The following is a 20,564-nucleotide window of genomic DNA, read 5'->3' as shown; positions in this document are numbered from 1 at the left end:
ACCAGTGAAGCTTGTTATTTGCTGATGCCTCAGATGGATTTCAGAGGAAATAAATGTGTGGAGGCTGACAATTTTCTAATATCCAGATTAACCTGTTTGAAAAAGAAAATAAAAAAAGTCCAATGAACGTTATACCAAATCCACAGGATCAGGCGACAGCGCCTGCCTCAGTAATGGAATAGTTAGAATAGATGGAATAGAAACGTCGCCCAATAACTTCTTATGAAGATCAAAAATCAAGCACAACTCAAAAGAGAGTAATAATTAACTTTTAGGTTACTAATTTACAGCTGTTTCCCAACTTTACCGGAGATAGTTCCTATCATCCGTCTTGGCCTTTCATTTCCATTGTCACTCACATCCTCACGCAGCTGTCAGCTTGTCGGCAGATACTCGTTCTTCGACTTTTAACAGCCACCCCTTTGCTGCTTTTCATTTATCTAAAACCTCGACTAAACCATATACTTTTGAAACTATTAACGTATTTGCCTGTATGATTTAAGTACATAGATATCAATTTATTCTTTTTTTTCTATTATTGCTTTGTTTATTCATCTACTTTGCATTTTTATACATTACATTTGACACTTTTAAAAGCAATAACAGAACGGGGTGTTTAATGTTCACAATAATAATAAAAGGTGCATTATTTTTCCAATTATTCTTCACATTCCCAACAGAAATAACTAAGAAATGAGGACGACTAGGCCGTGGATTGGTATGAGATTCACAGCATGACTTCTGCAACAATAATGATTCTAATAATTACATCTTATGTCACACTGAACACCAGTGGCTTTTTATTCATGTTTTTTTTTTAAATAAAAGGGTTGTGTTTTCTTTGCCTGAATTTAACATGTAGTATTCACTGAGTCCTTGTGTTTGTAGCAGCCGGCAAAAGAAGCAATATAGCCTCTTTATTGGACTTTTCTCTGAAGCGCCTGTCAAGGCTTCATTCTTAAAGAACAAACAGGAACCTGTTCTGTGTAACTGTCTGGAGCAAAAGTACCAATATTCAAACATATCTAATTGAACATTTGGTGGGGCAGCATAGGAATTTTGACATTTGAGTTGTTTGTGAGGATGAATATCGGCTCCTCCGACTATCCTTAGTCTAAGAACCGTGTTAGCCTTGAACCCTATCAGATACCAGATTCTCCAAATAGATTACTGTGACCACTGTCCATTGCAATTAAGTAATACACGAATGACCCATAAGTACTAAACAGAACCCCATCAACAGCAAAAATGAGGACAAAATTGGAAGCATCCACATAGTGTTTGTACTTATAAACTATTTAAAGCAATCTTAATGTCTTTTTCATGTCAGAGTTATTTCCTTTCTTGTGCAATGCTCCAACCAAGCTTTGGCAGTACTGAGTTAAGATCAACACCTCATGAAGCGTCCTCAGTCAAAGCTGCTTAATCATGCACTCAGTGGGAACTGTCCAGCTGTGCTGGGACTGATTTAGTGGCCCTTGGCTTTTGGTGGAAGGGTTCAGCATCAGATCATTACTTTTTTACACCGTACATTGATTTGTTTATTGGGGTAACAGGCCTTGTTGTAGTTCGCAAAGGGATTAAATAAGTACCGGGGGAGATAATCGTCAATGTGGTAATTTCAAGCACAGTTTAATTTGTATAGGACAGATGTGCATCAGATGTATCTGATGCACATCTCTCCTATACAGACAAATAGTGTACGAACCTGCATTGAACACCTGTTTCATATTTTGCTGTTAAGTGCACGCAGTATGGTGCACAGAAAGTTATTTTAATTTCTTTCTGAGAGGTTCAATAAATTAGCTATTTCAAACTCTTAAGTTTGGTGGAAGACATTTCACAGATATTAAGTCGAAATCCTCAGTATTTATTTATTTCCCAGTGAGAGCAAAATAACTTCCGAGTTAAAAATGTGGCTGGGAAAAAAAAAAAGAGAAAGCAGAGTTAACGGTGTGTTTAAAGCAGTTTGTATATAACTCTTACAGCAACTTTTAAAGTACTTGTTTAGTACAGCTGCTGTAAATGTCAGTTCATTACATCATCATGCATGTTAAATGTGTTTTATTTTAAAAAGAAATAATACATAAACACTTCAGGGAAGCTATTGAGCAGTGTCACATGTGTACATATGATTAGACTGCGCCAGGTCAGTGTTGGGACCAGACTTCAGCTGCCCAAGCTCCCTTCCCTTCATACTCAGTCAAACATCAGGCAGTTACTTTATCTCCTGTACTGAACTGTACTGTTGCCAGCCAAACCAACTGGTTTGGTAGTCATATTTATGCAAGAAATATAGAATATCCTACTAAGTTTTGTAAACTTTAAAAGAACATTGTATATTGTGGCAAAATGAATCTAAAACTTGATTTGAAATTAAAATATTTTTTTACTCATTAGTCCATATTCATAGTCCATCAATTCTGACATTAAATGCAACACCAGTGTGTCATGGGTGAAACAGAGTCAAGCAAATGCATCGATTGATCCTCACTGAACAATCATCCCAAGTGAACCATGAACAAAGCTGCAAGTGATCCTGACTTCATGTGAAATAACCAGAAATCAAACAAACACATTAAATGACAGTTGTATGACTCGTGGACTGTTGGTATTCAGTACATTGAATCCTGATTCCCCCTGTGGATTTTATCATTTTCACTTCAGAAAACTCTTCCCAGTGTGCCGGGCCATTCCTCCGGTAGCTGATGAAAGGCGTATCCAATCAGCTTGTGGCACAATCATTCCAGAGCACCATGAAAAAATGAATTGTAGGTTTACGGCTGAGAGAGGGAGGGAATGGTGGAAGAGTGGAGAAGGAATATGTGTGTGCATGCGTGACAGAAATAAACAGTACTGCATGCACGTTTTTGTTCCCTGGACAACAGCAATCAATAAAGCATTAAAACGATCTTGGAAAGGGGAACAAGATGTTGCAGCCATCTGGAACTGGTTATGGTATTAATCCATTTGGGAGGCCCGCTCCCCACATACATCAACTACAAACACAGTAAACCCAATAGAACCGCACGGGCGACTCGAGCCCCAACTGGAGAGGAAGTGACACAAATGATTTTGTCATTGTTGTATTCCCTTTGGAGAGCTGTTTTCACTCTCAGTTGATCTTGAAACCAGTAGAAGACAAACACAGAAGAATGGAGGAACCATATAACAATTTATTATAATTTATTATAATTAACACAAGTCACGCAAATGTGACTTCTAATAAATTCCGGTTGAATCTAGTGTTCAGTTGTTGTACGCGAGGGGCTTTTAGGATACAGAAGTGAAGCGATGATATGGAAACGCTACCAGATAATGTGAACATATTATTCTAAGATAAAACATGATAAGATAGTAGGTCTAAGTGTGTGTGCATCACACCAACCACAAACAGTCTTCTTTCCTGCATGTTTGGTTTAACCTGTTTCATGTAGGTTTTAGCAGCAGTGTATCTCCTCCTCTGTACCCTGGTTTAGGCGCTTGCTTCTAAATTTAATGACTTGGACTCTGGGAGCATGCACGCATGCATGCACACTGACATCATATGTGTTTTCTTTGGGTTTTTTTTTAGCCTTTGGTGATGCTAATTTTAGCCTAGAAATGATATCCATGTATTTTCTTACTGTTCACCTCTTTGTCAAACCATAATAACATGCAACAGATTTTAGTGGCTCACCAATGCTGTTTTCATATCTTGTCAACTTGTGTAACCTAAGGTTGCAGTGCGTGTCAGTAACTGTCATTCAGGCACAATCCAGACTTTATTAGATGGCTAACATAAATTCAGCACGTTGGCAGCCTGTCAAATACTTTAATCACCACAGGATGGATGTCAATTCAATAGATGTCCTTTTTACTTGTTACTCTGAATAAAGATACATATGTTTTGAGTGAATGAGTAATCAGTTTTGTACATATAACACAGTAACACATGTAGGGTGTACTGACGCTACAGGATTAGTATTGACATGGAGTCATACTTCTGGTTTCCAGTCAGTTTAACAACATATCAGGTGAAATTGATGTGCACATTTGACAACGCACACAGCGGCAGGTTAAACTCAAAAGTGTTGTGCTTAAGTATTACCAGGTTGTTGTTTTTTTGTTTTGTTTTGTTTTTTTACTCATTGACTTTTACTGCACACTGTCTTTCTGTTTGAATATTTACACTGTTCCTCCTCTAGCCAGAAGGTCAGCACCCTGAACAAAGTCTCCTCCAGCAGACCACTCAGACTCCACTTTGCCATCATCGGGGTGTGATGGTAGAAATAAAGTGCTACTTTATATAGAGTGCATTTGTAGGCAAGGTGAAAAGAACTTTGCACACAGTCTGCAGAAGGCTTCTGCAGATTGCATGATTTGTACAGTCTAATAAGATCAGTACATTAAGATAATATTGGATCTGCTTAATTGCCAAGAACGATGTACACACGATGATGCTCTCTTTGTGTCGTAGGTTACGACCTTACGCAGCTTGATGTAGGTCACATCATCAGCATGCAGAGTGGTGAATAAACAAAAAGTGAAGAAGAACCACTCTCTAGTTGTTTTCATATGAGCTGAAAATGCTTTTAAAAAATAATTGGCAAAGGGAAGAGTGTTTCTGTTTATGATTCAGGAGAAGACACCATCTGCCAATGCCAGTATTGCAAAGAGAGCGTGAGGTTGGCCCCGATGTGACCCAGGCTGCAGATACAAACACGCGGGACAACTTGCAGCCTCTTCATAGTGTTGATGTCCGAAACGTTGTTCGTCTGAGACGGCAAAAAAATCACGTGGGGTGTAGCAGCCTTTAGACAAGGTTTTAAAAAAACAAGATAAAGCTGGATACAACAGCAGAACATTCAAAATTCATCTGTGAATTATGAGTATGGAAGAAGTGATGAGCATGAATCTATGAAAGTGTACAAAAAGAATCTAAAATGGATAACATGAAATTAGGGATGCTGCGATCCGATCCGCGGATCGAAAATATGCTGCGATCCAGCCAAAAAACATGGATCGGATCGGATCGCAGTTCAGGGGAAAACTGCGATCCTAGCACTGCGACACTAGCAGTCCATTCAAAAAGTCTGCTCCAGCTTTTCCATCCAGCACTTGCTTGTCACACTCGAGGAAGAAAGGAGAGGGGAGGGGGAGCTCAGTGATAACAACAACCGAGAGAGAGTGTGGATAACATAAAAGCGGTGTGGCAATACTTTAAAGTAAAGGATGAAAAAACATGAAAGGCGGAGTGCAAAACGTTTGAAGCACAAGTCTCAAGCGGTTTTCACATAGAGCGCGGTTTTCGCCACGTGCACCGCCGCGTCACAGCGCGGTACGGTGGAATTAAAAAGGTTCAATTCAGGTAGGCAGGCGGGGCGCAAACGCCGCGGCAGTCTGCTCTTGCGCGCCGCCGAGCTGCGGCGGCAGAGCGGTCCGCAGAAAAGATTGCGCAGTTTATTGTGCTTGATGACCAGCCCCGCCAGTAGTGAGTAATGTGGAATTTCAACGCTTAATTCAACACCTGGAGCCTCGCTACGTTATGCCTAGTTCTGTTCTCACCACACAGCAGCACAAGTTGCTACTGGCAGTAGAATGTATCTGACTTTGGAAGTCATGACTTTTATTTATGGTAACAGATGTCAAACAAAGCTTACTTTTAGTAAATTTGTTTTTAAATGTGCTTGATTTTTTTATATTGGCTTTTTCATGTTGAGATGTTATTTATTTTATTTAATGCTACTGCCTATTTTATGTTAAAAATTCTAATAAATATATCTAATAAATGGCTCAAGTTTTGTCATAATAACCTACTGTTGTGGACTATGTTATTCTCATTCTGAGTAATGTCACTTTATCAAGCCTTTTCTATTATTCCACACTACAAAATAAGATAATATAATAAAAATAATTTAAAAAAGTGAACCTATTGGTCAGAACAGAGAGATAGAACTATGCGCGGTATCGGATCGGTACTAGGGCTGTGGTATCGGTATCGGATCGCAAGTGGAAAAGTTGGATCACAGCATCCCTACATGAAATTATTTCTGGTGTGTGAAAGAAGTATGCAACCAAACAAACTATACACAGGTCATGTGAAACAATATCACTTGCATAAGGCGTATCTAGCAAATGTTATTGTTTCTTTAAACTCTGTTCTATAATCTTCATTAAAAGAACACATCCTTTTCATATTTTAGTATTGCTAAAAACTTAACATTTACTATCCACAAATGCTTTTCCTTTGATTCGTTTCAGAAAGAGTTAAATCCCTGACTCCCTCACACATTTTTCCTGTTACCTGCTGAAAATAAATAAATAAACATTAGACAAGTACTTTCACATCCAATGTCATAATTAATTGAGTTTTAACAACAAATCTGTGTACTACTTGTACCGGGTCCGAGCGAGTCTTGGCAGCCATACGGAAAATAACTACTGTGGGAGAGCAAAATGATACGTACTTTCACTGTAACTGACAGTATAAAGCCCAGAAACTTTGACCTCTTGTCATAATTTAATTCTATTTAATATGCATCACATTGTTAAAGACGATGTTTTTGAGACTCAAACTAATTTACATGTTTCTTTTTCTACAGTTCAAATAATACACACACACACACACACACACACACACACACACACACACACACACACACACCACTGCAAGTCAGTCATAAATAACAGATGTAAACTCTTTTAATCCCCAAACGGGAATTAAACTGTTGCAGTATAAATGAAGGCGTAGTAAAAAACCAAGAAAATAAAATTGGTGAACAGCAGGGGCGATTTTAGCATCAGAACTTTGGGGAGGCTCAGCCTCCCCAAAGTTCACGGACCACAGAACCCCTAGGGGGGTCCGGGGTCATGCCCCCCCGGAAGAAAAATTTGTAGATTTTAAGTAAAAATTGATCAATCTGGTGCACTTTGAGGTCAAAATGAAGAGACTAGATCTATGAAGACCTATACACATCAATATCTTCTTTACTATTCTGTGGTTTTACAGCGATGAAAAAATAATTGTTTCCCTATATATATTCTGCATACAGGTTATGGTAGAATTTTGCTTGCATAAATAATACCAAAATCACTTCAGGGGAGACTCAAGTAAAGTAACATTTGGCTTTGTAGGCAAAACAAAAGTAAAATTAAATCGAATCAAATGGAACTTCCTAACTTATTGGCTGGAATAATATTCCGACAAGATAATAATATACTTTTTGGATTCACTCAAACTCTTGTGTGTGAATCAGCTTATATAGCAATCAATCATACACATTTTCTACAAATCTGACTAATTAGAAGTTGGTAGGCTTCAAAATAGGGAAAGAAAGAAAGAAAGAAAGAAAGAACACCCTAAGAACATAGAGGGGGGAACTCACACACAGCGCATTGAGTGTAATCAGAAACTGCCATGACCACCAGAGGGGAAAACAAAAAAAATTGTCTCTATTTTTTTGGGGGGCTGAGACTTCTTTTGGGGGGGCTCAAGCCCCCCCCAAAAGGGCCTAGTGGCGCCCCTGGTGAACAGTTTGCCGGTTGAAAGTGTAGCAGAGGGAGAGAGGAGGTTGTGTTGGTGGCGTCTGCAGGTGATACAGATTAACTCTGTCAGCGGACAAAGCCGAATAAAACTCTCGGGCAGCAGTTCAGGCTGCAGAGACGCTTTAAAGTAACATCCATGGTTACGCCATCTGTTATGAAAATAGACTGGAATCTGTTCTTGTTTTAATTTTGCTGACCTGTTTGCTGTTTCTGTCTCTGTGTATGAAAGCCGGCGAGAGAAATAAGGGACCCAAAGGTCCAACAGCTAGCGTCTGTGATGGTGTGGTGCTGTGTCAGTGCACTTTGCAAAGATGGTTTACACTTCTGAGTTGGCAGTGTGGTGAGACGCACTGAATTAAGTTCTCATTGGTGAGTGAGCAGTCTCGACCAATGGCGTGCATCGCTGGCCTATTTAAGGGAAGGTGATTGTGAATCTGTAAAAAAGCGTGACTCTTCGCCCCCGCCCACTGCGGTTTCCGGTTGTTTCCTGTCCCGTTCCTCTCGTTTGCCTGTGGCCGTGATTCCGCCGCTGGGCTTTGGCCGGCTCGTGTCGGCAGCGCATCTTGCGGCCGGATTTAATGCCTACTTACAACTGGTGCGTAGTCTATGCTTGTTTCAGCATGCTGTGACGGCATCTTTGTTTACTACTTTTAATTTACTGCCGATCTGCACCTGATCACTTTTTCCAGCACGTCTGGCGTTCAGCTTCCTTCCAGTCTTGCGCAGCTGCGCATTCTGTGAGTTTTGGGGCTCGCTCTGAGCGTCTGTTACCCAGACAATTGGTGGAATTCAGCGAGCCTCACTAGGATTAATTAAGACGCCTGGCATCACCTGGTATGTGCTTTTCTTACGAATCTTACTTTCGGCAGTTATTATTTGTAGCAGCAATTAAGTGTGTCGTATGCTCTTTAGGGGTTGGCGGTTTGGTCCCGCTGCCGTTCTTGTCAACCTGAAAATACAGAGCAGTGTCCTGGCTGGACTGACGCAGTCACCCGTGTTAAGAAGGCTGCAAGACCACCAAGCATTTTTATAGGCTTAGTTTTTAGTAATTGTGCGTGTGTGTGTGTGTGTGTGTGTGTGTGTGTGTGTGTGTGTGTGTGTGTGTGTGTGTGTGTGTGTGTGTGAGATGCTCCTCTCTTTGGTTAATTTGGGTTAACTTGGGTCTGGTTGCTCTTAACTCTTAACTAATTTGTATTTTGTGCGTGGTTAGCAACCACCTTGGCCAATCTTTGTTTTTGCCCCCTCCCATTACTTTTTTTTGCCGCTTATATTTGGTTTTGTATGTTTGTGTACTTGTTTTGTTCGCCTCCTCATACCCCTTTTTGTTTCGTTGCTTTTCAGGTGCTGAGCGTCCACTGAAGGGTGGCAGCCAACCCTTTTGGTGGTGCTGTTCTACTTCCGTCTGTGTGCATTCCACGTATGCTCAGTTTTCTTTAGTTTGTGTTTTTTTATTTATATTATCTTACGTTTGCAGTGAGTGTGACACGTGTGTTCGCATGGTATCCTTCGGACTCTGGCTCCATTCCCTTGGTAGCCTCAGCCCTGTCAATCGCGAAAATCCCTTCATCCCTTCCCCAAAATATTGGAGTGTGACTGCATTTTTATTGACCTCCTGGTAGCGTATTTTAAAAGAGATTGTGATTTTTATTGACGCTGAAATAAAACAGATTGTATTTTCATAACATTTGGTCTCTGGTGTATTAGTCAAACGAAATTTCACGTGCGCCCTTAAAGTGTTGAAGGGGTCACAGCAGCATTGATGGAAAGCAGTACTGTACATTTAGATTATACCACCATCAACACTATATATTTCAGGGACATCCATGTATTTTTAACGAGATAAAGGAATGCCTGCGGAAAAAGGTCTGGATACTGGACTGTTTGGCCCTCACACCTGACCTGTTCACATGTTTGTAGAAACAATGTGACAAAATGACAATTAAGAGGCTTTATCATTTATTACCATCAATCCCAGGGTGGTTTTCAAGTGTTGTGAGAGGAAATTGCGATATTTTAAAGCGCTAAAAGCTTTACTCTGTGTGCCTAATGAGTCGTAGGACTGCAATGAAACAAATGTATTGAAGGTGATGAGAAAAATAATTATACGAAGTAAATTTAAGAATCTCTGATAATTTTCCCCACAATATTTGAACTTTTTCTGATTTGGGTTGTAGTCGTAGATGTGTTGACCATTGTCAGCCAGAAACAGATGTTGAACTATTAACAATATTACCGTGAGCATTATCAATGCATTATCAATATTTGTTCGCATGAAAAACAAGAAAATCCCTCTTTTATGTCAGTGTCTGTTTAATCCATGTCAGGCTGCAGGAAAAACACAGCAGTGCACCATGACACTGGTTCTGTTGGTAAACAGTAACGTTTGCTGTTAGTTCTGTTGGGTTATTCTCTTTGTAACACAGTTGGAAAAACAGAGAGTGGTTAATTCGGAGTGATGATGAGAAGGAGGGTCATTACTCACCACGGGTAATTCAGAAGAGGACGGTTCCCAATTTGATTAAGTGATCAAAAATAATGCTGTAAGTACAGAGAAGTTCAAAACCCTTTTACAAGATCCACATTGATACATAATGTATCTTACATATGAGTCAGTCACCTTTGAAGTCCACAAATCCTATGTAATAGAAAGCAGCAGTGCATCGCATGATATGCAAAGTAAACCCACTCATGTTTCAGTCATCAGAAAGTATACCCAATACAAAATTCACCTCTATGATGTGGATCTCAAACAGAAGTTCTTAGAACTTATGAATGAATTTTCCCGGAAAGGCAGAGATATGGTATGGTATATATGGTATATATGGCCACCCCTTCTCTGCCTCTCACTAGATAAGACCATACCATACAGTTATTGATCTCTATTCATAATGATCCAGAGATGGGTTTTCACAGTTTAAAAAAGAAAAAGGTAAAAAAAAGTCCCAATGGATATTACACAATGTTTATATTTTGCCTCACAGGCTGCTTTAAAAAAATCATTCATCCATCCATTTTCTATACCCACTTTATCCTGTGCATAGTCACGGGGTCTGCTAGAGCCTATCCCAGCTCATAGAACAAAATGCATTTTTAACTCACACACACACACACACACACACACACACACACACACCTCTGAAGTCGTCAGGGGTGTCAATTGGGTATGGCAAGGTACGGCAGCCGCCACACCTTGGCTTCAGGGGAAAATGTAATTTTTTTTTAAATACTTTTATGGAATTACTCTTTGTCTCAATTTGTATTAATTATTCTATTATTTAATACATATAAAATAACTACAAATGCGTATCAGAACAACATGATTGATTTCACTGGGTATTATCTTTCCCAACACTTGTAGCCCCCCTCATATCTTGAAATGTGATGTCCCAGCATCCCTGACGACAGTGGTCGCTAGGTCAATCTCGTTTTTAGCACGCTTTGCAGTGTTACTAACTTACAAAAATGAAAAGGAAGCAGGCAACCCTGCAATTTTTTTTTTCAAAGAAAGAAGGCAAGTGATGGGTCCAATGTTGCCCCAGCAGCAGAGAGAGAAGGAACGGGTAGGGAAAGCGGGAGTCAGGCTATTAACTAGGCTGTTAGACACTGATGGATTTATTATGCAAGTTCATCTTAAGGTAAGATATCAAATCATCCTACACTCTTAGAAATCTGTTTAAGGGAAATGTTTGACTTTTTTACTCTCCCTCTCTTTCTCTCTTCTGCTCCCTCCCTCTCCTTTTTGCATTTGGACATTAAGGGCCAAATCCACAAAAGGATTGCGCGGCTTTTGCGGCCACTAAACCGGTGCAAATGAGACAAAAAGAGAGCGTCTAATTCACGAAGCACCCGCAAAGGGGGAATTGCTCCACAAACTGCGCTGCCAAGCAAATAGTGGCAGTCTGCGCCGGTGCCATTTGCATGCATGCAAATTAGGTAATATTCATACATTCGGCGCAAAATTGCCCCCTTTCTATGCAAATAAGTCTCATTGCAAAAAGCGCCTAATTCACAAAGGCCAGGGCTATTTGCCACACGCAAAAATAGTGGAGCAAATACCGTGTTTCAGAAGCGTGTATTAAACTGCGCGCAAACTCCTCACTCCCCATCTGTCTGTTTCTCTCTCTTCAATATCATTCAAGCCTGTGTGATACTGAATGATATTAAGGGTGAAATCTACAGTCAGACATGACTGTACACAGTCAGATCAAGTGGGGTTGTGGACTTATCTCGGATTTAAAAATAAAAATAACAGGACGGAGTTCAGGATTCATCCATACAGTAGGGGCTGCTTTATTACAAACAATTCCACCATATAAACATAATCTAGAATGTGTGTGTTTAACAGCTTAATAATGTCATCACATATCACAACATATATCAGACTTAAAATAATAAAATAATAAAATAAAATAGCGCTGATCGTGTCCCTCTGTGTGAAGCTCAGTCAGTCAGGACTCTGGTGCTGCTGCTGCTGCTGCCGTGGTGACATGCGGGGAACCTCCTCACACTTTAGGACAGAACAAATCAGGGGCTGCGTTTAGGGAGCCCCACGGAGCCCCTAAAGGGACTCAGATTTTTTTAAATATATATGAGTTTTACGCGCGCGTGAAACCTTTACGTGCAGGTGTATGGTGCCTAAATTAGGGTCCCGCGTTAAAACGACGCAGAGCCTACGGCGTAGGGTACGCGGCGACGCGCACCTACGCTGTAGGCTCTGCGTTAAAGGAACGCAGAACCATAAACCCGCCCTGAGCAGCTCTGAGGGGAGACGGGAGAGGAGGAGGGGGAGCGGGGGGTGAAGCGGGGCTGCGGGGCCGTTTTCGTATCGCTTTCATACAGTGTACACATACAGCGTTCATACGTGTAGCAAAACAAAGAACATGAATTACCATTAGATCCTGATCTGATCCCGATCCAGTGTTAATGAAGTTACTGGTGCTGTGCCTTGTGCGTAAATGCTATCTATCTATCTATCTATCTATCTATCTATCTATCTATCTATCTATCTATCTATCTATCTATCTATCTATCTATCTATCTATCTATCTATCTATCTATCTATCTATCTATCTATCTATCTATCTATCTATCTGCATGCGAAATACTAGAAGTACAAATACGTGAAAGTTGAGGCTAGTGCTCAGACAAGTGCAAATTGCACTCAGCCGCAAAACTTTATGGGCGTGTTTGCTCCGGTATATCATTAGAGCAAAATCTTTTGTGAATAGGACCTTAAAGCAGGGCAAATTGCGGGCGCTAATGCAGCGCAATTCACAGCGCTATTTGCGGGCGCAATCTGTTCTTTGTGGATTTACCCCTAACTGTTTTAAGTTAAACTGGGATGTCCACGTGATATTGTTGCACTGACATAGTGAATGAAGTGAACAGAATGAGTTAAATTGCGTTTGTCAGATACGAGATACAAGATTTCTGCTCTCTAACTCTGCCGCTTGGTGTCCATGGTGCAGAAAACGGATGCGTATTGCGTAAAGGCCCATTGACTGAATTGATCAACACATTGAAGTGTTCATAGTTACGTTAGCAGGATGTGAGTGAGACTGCAATTGAAAAAGTTAAAATTTTCTTGACCACACAGATAAGCTACATAGCAGACTTCTGTGATTTGCTGGGCATGTTGATTGAAACTGTAGTTAAGTTCTGTGACTCGAGTCGCAACCTTGCCATACCTTAGCTTTGACTGAATTGACGCGACTGGAAGTCGTGCACTATACTCACTATAGTACTATACTATAATCACTTGCACATACACATAGAATCAACTCACATACACACACGAGCAACATCTCCCATATAAACTAATGAAAATTAACACATACATACTAGGCCTGGGCGAGAAACTGAAGATGTACCGTTACTGACATTCACTGCGAGGGCTGATGTCAATTTTCCCATTTCTGTAAATTCGGTGTTGTTATAAAATTACAAGATTTTTTTTTTCTTTTTGTCTGTGTTGACTATGTGCTGATAGGATATTTTCATTCCCCTTTAAGAAAATGTACATGTGTGTGTGTGTGTGTGTGTGTGTGTGTGTGTGTGTGTGTGTGTGTGTGTGTGTGTGTGTGTGTGTGTGTGTGTGTGTGTGTGTGTGCAATCATGTGACTCCACCCATACAGTCTGAATGAGAAGGGAAACCCAAAAATGACTGATGGTTCAAACGAAGAAGCGGCTGACATAGCCGCATACAAAATAACAGGGCTCTCAAGTTTCCCTCATTGGCCGTGAGACTTGAGCATTTCAACAACTTCACACGCTCTCACACCACACGTGGCATTTCTCACGCTGAGAAATTAACTTTACCGCACAGTAATTCCAACAGACCCCCTGCAAAGGAGTCAAGGTATACTGCTGTGCGTGGAGCTCTCAACTCAGAGCAGCTGTCTCGAGCTACCAACCAATCAGCAGATCAGAAAATAGATTTTTTTAAAATTCATTACATTATTGTGGCAGATCAAAAGACTGATATATAACAACAAAAAGAGTGGCTTTATAAAGTTATTTATTTATTTAACAGATTGAACAGATGCAGTCCTAGCCATTTACATCCACTTGGCAAGAACATCCGCCATCCTCTCGGTCACAGACTTGCTAATGCTGCTTTCCTCGAGTCTAGTTAGGGGAAGAGCGTTGCCGTGGCTCGACACATTGCTAAAATCTTTCCTGCTAACATTAGCTGTGCCTGCGCTCGCGACCGGGTGCTTTCCGTTTATGTTGTAGGACGAACTTGAGCTGCTTTGATGGTGAGCAAAGTCCTTTCCACAAACAACACATATCACTCTACCTTTTAATCAAAAGTGCCGTTGGGGCTTTTTAGAAATGTAAATTCCCCATTTACTGGACCGACAGCTATCGGATAGAACATGCAAACTCTACACAGAAAAACCCCCGCCGGGCCAGGGAGTCAAACCAGGAACCTGAGCCGCAAGCAACAACCCTCATATCAGTTGTACTGGATTACCAAAGCATACCAATTTTTGCAAGGCATATTTTAATTTAAAAAAAAAAGTTTTATCTGTTATGTGCTTTTCACATTTTTAAAACCAATGACTTTTACCAAAGTTTTAGCTGCTTAATGTAGCTACTGTTTATGTGATGCCCACTAAAGTGTGATCACATTAATGAGGATTATGTGAATTTGATATTTCATGTTTTAATGTTATTTCATTGTGTAACCAGCCTGTTTTCACCATATCTACATTAGAATCTTGTAGTTTCCACATCAGGAGTAATTAAAGTGTTTGTAGTCAGAAGGGGCAGTGTAGCGCTTCACTTGGCTTCGGGGCCGTCTTTACGACAGTACGGGTCACTTTACAGACTTCCTCTTTCTGCGGAGTGAGACGAGTGGACAGACATGAAGTTGCCGTGTCTCATTTATTTCTCCTGTTTTCAGGTTGGTGAAACAGTAATATAAGTTTATGATTGTAACATGTCACTGAATGTCTGAATACTCACGAAAGAGGTTGTTTTGATAATATATAAACGGTCTTGTGAAGCTAACATAGTAGCATGTTTAGCTGGTGTATCCTGAGTGAGGGAACCGCTCTGTTTATTCAGTCACGTCAGTCTGAGTTTTAGTTTTGGCTCCATGAACATTTCTTCAGCATTCATAATATTGTTAAGATTGTGTAAGGTGTGATGAAAATGTTTAGGTAAAAGCCTTGCAGATTGTTAAACATATTTCAGTTCATATATTGTACAAGTGTTAAAAACGATTTAAAATCTGTCAGCTCATGCATGTTGAAAGGGTAAAAAGACTTAATTTAAAAGATAAAGCTATTAAGAGCCACAGTTAAATGGTAGCAGGAGCTACATTTTATTTGAAGGTTATACAACTAATAAGTGTAACAGTGGTTACTCCATTTGATTTATTGAATCTGTACAACTTATAACTCAGTTAAAAGACTGAAAGAAATGTTATTTTATTTGTGGTATCGGAGCCAGCAGTTAAAAACAGTGTAGATGCTGAATGTTGATATTATGTGAGAAGACAGGATTATTTTGAAGTTGTTTGTTTGTCAGAAAACAAATGGTGATGATGTATAGATGAAAGTATTGACCATGTAAAATAAGAGGGGTTATTGCATTGCCGTGTCTCATTTATTTCTCCTGTTTTCAGGAATAAGCTGTTTATATGGTGTCAGCCGGTACCTGTAGCATTTACACCCTTCTATGCAGCAAATTTTGTAAAGGCTACAAACTCCCGACTCATGTCACTGCGTTGTTGCAGAATCCTTCACACCTGCCATGTCATAGAAACAAAAGAAAAGAAAAGAAAAATAATCCACAACTCTACATTTGATCTCTCTTCTTTTTCAAATGTAGTAGCAATACTACTTAGTACTCTATCTAAGATTGTCTGTTCTGACCACATTAGGGGGCATGTAGATCAGCTCTGGTGACTAATAAACCCCTGACAATACAGTCACAGCTAAAGGGGGACGGTTCAGTACGTCTTGTAATACATCTTTGTCCCACTAGAGGCGCATCTCATTGCGTCTTCCCCCATTGGCTGATACATGAGCTCTCCTGGGATGTACTGCCCCCGTGTGCAGATAAGTGGTATTGGCGGATTGAGTCACTGATACATGAGCTATTTTATAATGTGTGCTTATTACTGCGGTTCTCTTCTACAACGGTTAGAAAAAGTGGAACCTGTGTTTTTTTATTGTGTGGTAATGAAGGCAAAAATAGCACTTTGAAATGTCAAAATGTGCTTTTCATGCCTTAATGTTTTGGGAAAAATTAGATGTAGACAGAAAACAAGAGGCTGGAAAGTAGCAGAACGAATTTGCAGGATCGTGGCTTTTACCTTCACTCTTGGAAAATGCATCCTGATATGAGAAAAGGCTGGTTGGGTTTCCCCAAACTACCTTTTTCCTCACTCTCTGCTCCCTGGGATTAATAACAACCAGTGTGTGCCTCTAGGTAGCCCATGGTGGCGAGTAAACAAGCCAGCAGCCATTCCTGCCTGGCTCTGGAGCACTCTATTAGAGGCCAGGTGCACTAACGTTTTTTCTCTCTCTCTCTTTTTTTTCCCTCTACGCTGGATGCACAAATATAATAAACCCCCATGCAGTTTAGGATGCAGCACAGTCGGTGGCCAAATGGAGGACACTGAAGATGCATCTGTCCAGGTATTGAGACAGACAGAGATCCCTCTTCACAAATTACCTCCATCCTATGCTCTGTCCTGATAGATGCAGCTCTACACATACATACCCATGGGCCCCTGCTGGCAACACAAACTCTCCCTCTCTCTCTCTCTCTCTCTCTCTCTCTGTCTCTCTCTCTCAAACACACACACACACACACACACACACCCACACGCACACACACCATTAAATGTCACATCCTGTGGCAGATTATATTTGGGAACAAATTTTGTGCACTCCGGCATTATGTGGAAATACAGAAGGGATAACTACAAACAGTTTTTAATATCCAGAGAAGATAGTGAAAACAGGTCTCATTGGGGGAAAAAAAACAACAACATAAGAATTATATGAATACTCTTGAGGTTGATCCTGCTTTAGCTCATGCTACACGCTAAAAGTGGCCTGACCCCTGTAACACACGTGGATATGATATCCACCTGTGAATATGTTTTTACTTGCTGTCTTTTAAGTCTAAAAAACTCTCAAAATGTGCTGCAGTTGGTGCGGTATTGTAGTTCAGAAGAACTGGGTGGAAGAGCGTGCAGTGTGTGGGGTGTTTCCTGTTTGAACAAAGACCAACCGTACCACCTGTTTACAAGCCTCGCAGACCAGGAACCCACATCTGTTAGGTGAGCAAAGGCGAATTCATCCACGCTCTCGCACCTGCCCCCACACATGCCGCGAGCATCTTTCTCACTTTTGCCTCCTGAGCTCTGTCTCTTATGAGTTTTTTCTGATATAAAAAGCTCCAGCTAGACAGCTTTCAACAGGGCTTACTCTCTTCACAACAACCTGTAAGATATGTAGAGCACGGTTTAGAAATAAAGCTAACAGATTTTTTTTTCAGACGCAGGTATAAATGTGCATCCCCATCATGCTTCCAGATCTGAGCCTTCATCTGCCTTAACACACCAGAAAACATGAAAAAAAAACATCAGAATGACAGAAATAATAAACTAAGTATATCTTTTTTTTCTCTAAGGGGAAGAGAGTTGAAATCACATGATGTTCCCTAAAGCTACAGAGCAAAAATCATTAAGGGAATTCATTTCCCCATGAGGGAAAACAGCTTCCAGCTGTGAGTAACACAACAACCGTCTCACAGAGTCCCAGCATTAATCCACTTCCAGATTCGACATACTGTTTGTCTCGGTGACTCTTTGATCCGACATCACAAAGAAGACTGTGATAGATATCCCATGCAAGGGTAAACACATCACCATGACTGTGGTAGCCACAAAGGGCATCCACTCACACATGGACCAGCAGACAAACAACACCACAAAGACCTCACGTTTCTGATCAGTAGTCACCTGCACGGAGGAGAAGAAGTTAGCACTTTCCATCCTCTCATTTGCATCGCTGGCTTCATCCGCTGCTAATCCAGGACGCGAGAACACACATGGAGGCGCACGTCGAGCACTGGAAATCTGCAAAAAAAACAGAACAGACATGAAACAGGCACGGAACTGGCAGAAACACAAGCAGCAACCGTCCCAGGTCCCGAGACCAAATCACAATTAAGCTAAGCTGCCACGATTAACTAACTCCCAAAACCTGGTCCTGGAGGGACGCTTTCGTGGGGGCGGGTACACCTGCCCGCATCGGCGGCCGGGGGTCTCCTCGGCTGCCGCTGGGAGGGGAGCGGGCCTCGCTGGCGGTGGGTTTCCTCCCGCCCTCTTCTCGCCCTCTGTGGGATCGCGGGTGGCCTGGGTTCCGGGTTCTTCCTTGTTGGCATCTGGTGTCGCGGATGGCGGGGTTGCGCCCCCCCTCCTCCACTATAGATACACTTCAGGTGGAGCATTGATAGGACTATTGCGCGCGCGCGCACACACACACACACACACACACACACACACACACACACACACACACACACACACACACACACACACACACACACACACACACACTGGCTCATTCACCTGCATTATGCTTTGTAGTTTTTGGGGTTAGTTCATCGCGGTAGCTCAGATTGTGATTGGATCTCGAGACCCTAATATATATATATATTAATGAGATAAATATATAAACAATGCACATATACAGTATATGCCTTAGGTTCTTACCAGCATGGTATGAACCATTAATGTGTGTGTGTGTGTGTGTGTGCGCGTGTGCATGCCATCACTACTGCATCCTACTTCACTGCAAACCCCAAACTGTGGGGCAATACATGCTTTTTCCAAATCTGGATGGATGTCTGGATGGATAGAATGGTATTAGCCGCAGATGCAGTTCAGGAAAAGCATTGATTCCAACGCTCTCGTTGGGACTGATTTTACAGTTTGAGCTACACCTTGTTATAGCCATGCCACTAATGGTCCCTGATTCCAGCCAAGTTCAAAATCAAACAAGATCTTGCCCAGACTCTCAAGTATTTCGCTTCGATGCAATTATGGGTTCTGAGAGAGCTCACACAAGTGTGCTTATGTCATACATTGGACCAGGAGAGCAATGGCACCAACATCAATGTCACTTTCAGTCAATACAATGTTTGCAGCAACCGAAGTTCCTTTCAGTCGGTGTATTAAAAAAGAAAATTGGCAGTGACAACATTTGGCCCACAATTACCAAACCAGTTCCAGGTCTGGGTCGGAGCCAGTGCTGGTGCTGGTTCACAACTCGTTCAACTTGCAAACCAGCTGAGAACCGGTTTCCTTTTCCATAGCTCGGGGTGCTAAAGGGAGCCACGTCAGTTACGTCGCTGCAAACGTTGGTTACGTCGCTGCGTTCCTTTCCACTGACAATGTGAATTTTCCTGCGGGAGGTAGCCTATGATCACAAAAACTGAAAGTTTTGGTAATTATCTTCCAACAATAAAAAATATGGGATTTTGATCATTTTGTTGGTAATTTCGTAACATCATTTTTGTATTGCTAATATTAGCGATTTCCATTGGCATCTATTGTGTATACACACAAACACACACAATTTACTCTGCTTTTAAATCATATCCAATCTTAGTTTGTATATATATTTATTTATAAACAACTCTTTAAAAATGTCATTCTTTAAATGTTTCAGCTCTTCAAATGATAAACTTCAGATTTTATGCAACTGTAACACGGCAAATGATGACGTCCACTTCAGCTTTCACTGATTGGTCCAATCTGCTTTGAATTAAAGAAATTACTTGATAATTCACCTGTTTCTACTTTTACATCTGAATCCCTTGTATTTTCTTTGCCTTGACTTTTATTGTCGTTTGTGGCCCTCATGTGCACTGTAACATGGCTCCACTTTGTTTATTCATTCATGCACTTGGAAATAATTTTTCACCTAAGATTTAATGTATTGTCATATTTTTGGACTGCAATACTAAGCAGGTGTCCAGGTGTGTTACTATTCTATTCTTGTGTTTTTCTTTGCTCTCCTTTTTCAATCTTGTTTTCTCTAACTCTTGGTAGTTTTAATTTCTGTTTTAAATTTCTCAAAACCAAGTACTGTATGCCAAGGATGGACTTGCATGTTTGATAATACATACATACTTGACAAAGTCACGTGGGAGAATGTACTAATGGAGAACGGGAGGATGTACTTTGGTCTTTGTGCTACTGGAGCAGCAGCAGACTCGATGATGCCAAAGCTAAAAGCATTTCACTCATATCAACCTTAACCTCTTATCTTTATTACAAAACTGCTCTAAAAGAGAGATTGTCCTGCATATGTCTGCGTTAATCTCAGCAGTTTAAATCTCTGCAGTCTTGACCAAGACATTTAAAAAGTTTAAAAAGTGTACAAATAAACCCCAAAGTCCCTATTAGTTATGCTGATACAAAATATTCATATTTCAAGGTGAAGTATCAACCTGCTGCAAATGCTACACCTGAAAAAGTCTCATAGATGGAGCCATGAGGTGGA

At 40.9% G+C, this 20,564-nt stretch overlaps 1 long non-coding RNA gene across 1 annotated transcript in view; it reads right to left on the bottom strand.

Annotated features, from left to right (window-relative positions):
- Positions 1 to 20,564, bottom strand: part of LOC133461253 (uncharacterized) — a 55,788-nt gene that overhangs the window by 14,147 nt on the left and 21,077 nt on the right. Inside the window, exon 2 of the long non-coding RNA XR_009784175.1 lies at positions 18,014 to 18,130. This is a non-coding gene — a long non-coding RNA (uncharacterized LOC133461253). The remainder of the gene's footprint in view (positions 1 to 18,013; positions 18,131 to 20,564) is intronic.

The sequence above is a fragment of the Cololabis saira genome, chromosome 15 (genome assembly GCF_033807715.1).
Source record: "Cololabis saira isolate AMF1-May2022 chromosome 15, fColSai1.1, whole genome shotgun sequence".
NCBI lineage: Eukaryota > Metazoa > Chordata > Actinopteri > Beloniformes > Belonidae > Cololabis > Cololabis saira.
The sequence above is the reverse complement of the archived record's forward strand: the minus strand, read 5'-3'. Positions and strand labels throughout refer to the sequence as shown.